The sequence below is a fragment of the Mesoplodon densirostris genome, chromosome 4 (assembly GCF_025265405.1).
Source record: "Mesoplodon densirostris isolate mMesDen1 chromosome 4, mMesDen1 primary haplotype, whole genome shotgun sequence".
In the NCBI taxonomy this organism is placed as follows: Eukaryota; Metazoa; Chordata; class Mammalia; order Artiodactyla; family Ziphiidae; genus Mesoplodon; species Mesoplodon densirostris.
In genome coordinates this window covers 46,521,875-46,527,874 of record NC_082664.1, presented here as the reverse complement: position 1 = coordinate 46,527,874, position 6,000 = coordinate 46,521,875, and positions in this window count along the sequence as shown.

Here is a 6,000-nt window from a genome sequence, read left to right as displayed (position 1 = left end):
GATCTCACTTCTTCCTTATCTCCTTTTATCTAGTTGGCCTCTTTTACTGCTCCCTGCTTACTTCAGTTAATATATCTTCTTTTGCTGTGTTCTTCTTACTCATTTTTATCACCCACATGGTACTAAATATAACTCCTTCTATACTTTAACATTTTGTTTACACTCAAATTTTGCTGCTTTCTCCCCATTGGAATTATAGTCGTAGTAGACAGTTTAGATGCGCTTTCCCAGCCCGCCTCATGTCTTCTCTAAAACTTGTTCCCATAGCAGCTATGTTTGAACTTCATGACCCTAACCGTTAACACTTAACTGCCCAAGGGTGGTTTTTGTTTTTGTTTTAAGACACTAAGTTTTGGGGTGTTTTGTTTTGAAGTAAAAGATAGGGATTCAGGACTTCCCTGGTGGTGCAGTGGTTAAGAATCTGCCTGCCAGTGCAAGGGACACGGGTTCGAGCCCTGGTCCGGGAAGATCCCACATGCCACGGAGCAACTAAGCCCATGCGCCACAACTATTGAGCCTGCGCTCTAGAGCCCGTGAGCCACAATTACTGAGCCCGTGTGCCACAACTACTGAAGCCCACGTGCCTAGAGCCCGTGCTCCGCAGCAAGAGAAGCCACTGAAATGAGAAGCCTGTGCACAGCAACGAAGACCCAACACAGCCAAAAATAAATAAATTAATTAATTTTAAAAAAAGTGATACATCATTGTTCTCAAAAGTTGCTTCATAAAATCTCTAATTGTGAGTTAAAAAATATGCTTTAGAGCTATAGTCATTTTGACTTAATAGTCATATGATTTTATTATAAAAAATTATAGAGTACAAGAAACTTCTCTACTGAATATGATGTATAGTACAAAACATATGGTAAGTCTGTGATAAATGCCAGAAAGATTATGATTTTTTAAATGCCTAGAGGAGGAGGGAGAGGGCAAGGGATTTGATTTTTTAAGAAGTTTTTTTCTAGCTTTCAGCATCTGCTGGCCTGGTCATAGAAGAGGATATAGTTAATAAAATGCTTAATATTTAATAAAATGTTTATAATTTCATAGAAGAAATAAATTTGGTTTGTTCGGTTAAGATTCTTTACATTCCTGTTGTGTATTTATGGCTTGTTTTTAGTCAACTGCCCATCTTTCTGTCATACTGACTTTAGCCAATGACAACACAGGGATTGAGCTCAAGAGGGGAAGACCCCTTGTATACGTGACCAGTATGCAAGCAAAGAGTAAGGTTAATAGGAACCTAAATTGACCAGGCAGGTGGATGTTTTATGAATTAACAGTTTTGATTTTGTGGGTCTTAAAGTGTTTAATTCCCCCATTACTGTGATTAAGTTGCCACCATGGTTTAAAGTTTTTCGAAAGGTATGAAAAATATTTATCTTACTATTTAGCTTAGGGGAGCAGTGATAACTTCTACGTGTTATCAGGTGCTTTGTTCCTACCGCAGCTGTTGACCATGGGAGTCCGTTCCATCTGTGCTGAGCTGTGTGTCAGCGTGCCCTTGGCTTTTTGTGTGTGAACTGGCACGTGGTAATGGAGATTAGGTCGCTCTGCTTCATGTGTTGATTTTGCAGCTAAACACACCCAGTTAACTTCACACGTGTGATTGTAATGGCTGAATTTAAAAGATTAGGAAAAGGTAAAAAGAAAACAAATGCATTCAGAATAACTTAAGGTCAAATGGACATTCATAAGCATGTTGGAGATGGATGAAACATTAGCTCAAGATGTTAGACTGAGCTTCCTGATATCAGCTGATCTTTTAGCACTCTCATAGTCCTGCTATTATATAGCACCTTACAGTTTGGAAAGCATTCTCATTTGGGTTCATTTCTTATTTAGATTCCAATTTTCTAGCTGCTACAACCGGAACATTTCACAACTAGCAAGAAAGCTACAGATTGTGGGGATTCTGCCGACTGGAGTCCCATACGCTCCCTCACTGTCCCTCATCTGAGATCAGGATCGTACCTCCAAAGTGGGAGCCCGTGGGATTCCAGACTTCCTGCTGTCTCACTTGCAGCTATAGCACTTGCTGTATCTATCATGGTGCCTTAACATAATAGGCCCTAAGTAAACATTTATCAAATTATCTTATTACAGGGCTGTACAAAGCCAGCACAGGAACCTTTCAGCACATATTTACTGATTCATTATTATTTAATATTTCCACATCCCCATCCCACAATATTCTCCTGTAGTTGTATTTAAAAATGACAATACTGTGTATGTTTTAATACTTGGCTGTACATAAGTTACTGTCACATGCATTATCTCATTTGATTTTCTCAAAAACCTTATGAGCTATATAGGCAGGAAATTATTATTCCTATTTCACAGATGGGTTAACTAAGGAAGGCATAAAGACATTAAGCGATGTAGAACTGAGGTCTCTGTCTCGTTAATTAGCCTGTTTTCTACTCTTTGAGGATGCTTTTCTCCTGCTTCAGTTCAGCCTCTTTCCCGGCAGAGTCCCTGTCTCAGTGGTGAATGAGAGTAGGGAGGCCCTCTTCCAGAATAATCTCATTGTTACAAATACCGTTCATTGTTTGCAGTAACTGTGGTCTGGGGCAAAGAACATAAAAATGAATACTTTATTCCAAAGTTACTTATCATGTAGCTTCCAAAATGTGTATATTGGTTTTGCATTTTATAGTCTCATGGTGTCTATATAGGTAAAATTATTACAAGATTTTATTATTTATTGTTTCAACAACTGTACCCAACCCTCCAGTGATTTCCAATATCAAAGAGAAGCAATCATTACCCTGATGCCCTTTATGACCTGGCTCCTACCTACTTCTCCAGCTTTATCTTATACCCCTCTCCTGCTCATGCAGTAAGCTCTGGCAACATGAAGTACTTTCTGTTCCTCACATGTGCCAAGCTCAGTACTACCTTAGGGCATTTGCACTTGCTGCACCTTCTGGGTGGAATATTATTCCCTCAGATCTTGCACAGGTGATTCTGTTTTACCATTCAGTCAACTGCTCAAAAGCCTCCTTGAAGAAGCCTTTCCTGGTCTCCTTGTTAAGTGAAAAAAGCTAGGTACAGAGTAGTGTACATAGTGTGCTGCCATTTCTGTGTGTTTTTAAAAGATTATTTACACAAACATATGCAGAGAAAAGTGCTGGGAAGATACACAAAAAATTGAAAACTGGTTTCCACTAGGGAGGAGAACTGCTGGGTGAAAGTAGGATTAAAACATTTTTCACTCTTTTTATTATTTGAATTGTTTACTATCTGTATCTATTACTTTTTGAAATAATAAAACCTCTTTAAAAGAATGAGAAAAAAGAGCCCATTGGATTGTCTAAACCTAATGAATTGGAAATAAAACAGGAATAAATATTTAATATTTCACTTAGATTCAATAATTCAAGTATACAGGTCTTGGTGAGATGGATTCTTCTTCAAAGCAGTTCATCTGACAGAACCTAAAATTTTATTGACTACAAGCTCAATAGGACCCAACCACAGGGCTGTTAGAAGACTGAATGCCACCTCCCAACAGCAGCAGAATACATATTCTTCTTAAGTGCACATGGAACATTCTCCAGTATAGATGACATGTTAGAGAACCATCAAGTCATAACAAATTTAAGGTGATTGAATTTATATCTAGTATCTTTTTTGACCACAATGGACTGAAACTAGAAATCAATAGCAAAGAGAATTGGAAAATTCCCCAATATTTGGAAATTAAACAACACACTCTTGAACATAAATGGATCAAAGAAGAAATCAAAAAGGAAATTAGAAAATATCTTGAGACAAATGAAAGCAAAAATACAAATACCAAAACTTATGAGATGCAGCAAAAGCAGTACTAAGAAGCAACTTTATAGTGATAAATGCCTACCTTAAAAAAGAAGTAGAATCTCAAATATAAAACCTATTTCTATACATCAAGGAATTAGAAAAAGAAGAACATAAGCCCAAAGCTAGCAGAAGGAAGGCAATAAAGATTAGAACAGAAATAAACAAAATAGAAAATAGAAAAACAATAGATAAAATCAATGAAACTGAGCTGCTTTTCTGAAAAGATCAACAGGGACTTGCCTGGTGGTGCAGTGGTTAAGTCTCATGCTCCCAATGCAGGGGGCCCAGGTTCAATCCCTGGTCAGGGAACTAGATCCCACATGCATGCTGCAACTAAGAGTTCACATGACACAACTAAGGAGCCCGCCTGCCGCAACTAAGTCCAGGCTCAACCAAATAAAAAATAAACTAATTAATTAATTTAAAAAAAGAAAAAGATCGACAAAATTGATGTCTTTAACTAGACTAACTAAGAAAAAAAAGAGAAAGACGCAAATAAAATCAGAAATGAAAGGGGACATTATTACCACCTCTGCAGGAATTAAAAGATTACAAGAGTACTATGAATAATAGCACACTAACAAATTGGATAACTTAAAAGAAATGGATACATTCCTAGAAACATATAACTTACAAGATTGAATCATGGAGAAACAGAAAATTTGAACAGACCAATTACTAGTAAGGAGATTGAATCAGTAAAACAAACAAACAAACACCTCTCAACAAAGAAAATTCCAGGACTAGATGTCTTCACTGGTAAATTCTACTAAACAGTTAAAGAAGAATTAATACCAATCCTTTTCAAACTCTTCCAAAAAATTGAAGAGGAGAAAACTTTTCCAAACTCATTTTATGAGGTCAGTATCACCCTGATTCCAAAGCCAGAAGAAGATGTTACAAGAAAAGAAAACTACAGGCCAATATTCCTGATGAATATAGGTGAAAAAATCCTCCACAAAATACTAGAAAACTGAATCCAGCTGCACATTAGAAGTCTCATATTCCATGAACAAGTGGAACTTATCCCTGGGATGCAAGGATGGTTCAACATACGAAAATCAACCAATGTGAGATAGCATATTAACAGAACAAAAGATAAAACTCTTATGATGATCTCAATAGATGCAGAAAAAGCATTAGACAAAACCCAACACCTTTCTTGATGGAAAAAAAAGACTCAACAAACTAGGAATAAAAGGAAATTATCTCAAAAGTAATAAAGGCCATAAATCCCACAGCTAACATTATACTCAATGAAAAACTGAAACATTTTCCTCTAAGATCAGGAATAAAAGACAGGGATGCTCACTCTTGCCACTTCTATTCAACATTTCTATTCAACTGGAAGTTCAAGGCAGAGCTATTAGGCAAGGAAAAGAAGTAAAAGGCATCCGAATCTGAAAAGAAGTAAAAATCTGTTCACAGATTACATGATCTTATATGTAGAAAATTCTAAAACTTCCACAAAAACATTGTTAGAACTAATAAACAAATTCAGTGAAGTTCAAAGACACAAAAATCAATATGTAAAAATTTGTTGTGTTTCTATACATTAACAATGAACCATCTGAAAAAGATGATAAGAAAAGAGCGCCATTTACAATAACTTCATAAAGAATAAAATACAAAGGAATAAACTTAACCAAGGAGGCAAAAGACTTGGACACTGAAAACTACAAAATATTAATGAAAGACATGAGAGAGGACACAAGTGAATAGAAAGACATCCTGTGTTCATAGATTGGAAGACTTAATATTGTTAAAATGTCCATACTACCCAAAGCAACCTATAGATTTAAAGCAATCTTTAGCAAAATCCCAATGACATCTTTTACAGAAATAGAAAAATAATCTTAAAATTCATATGGAACCACAAAGGACCCTGAATAGCCAAAACAATCTTAAAAAGAACAAAGCTGAAGGTCTCACGCTTCCTGATTTCAAACATTACAAAACTATAGTAATCTAAACAGTATGCTACTGGCATAAAAATAGACATATAGACAAATGGAACAGAATATAGAGCCCAGAAACAAACCCATGCATATACAGACAACTGATCTTCAACAAGGATGCTAAGAATACACAATGGGAAAGGAGAGTCTCTTCAATACATGGTGTGGGGAAAATTGGATATCCACACGGAAAAGAATGAAATTGGACCCTTATCTT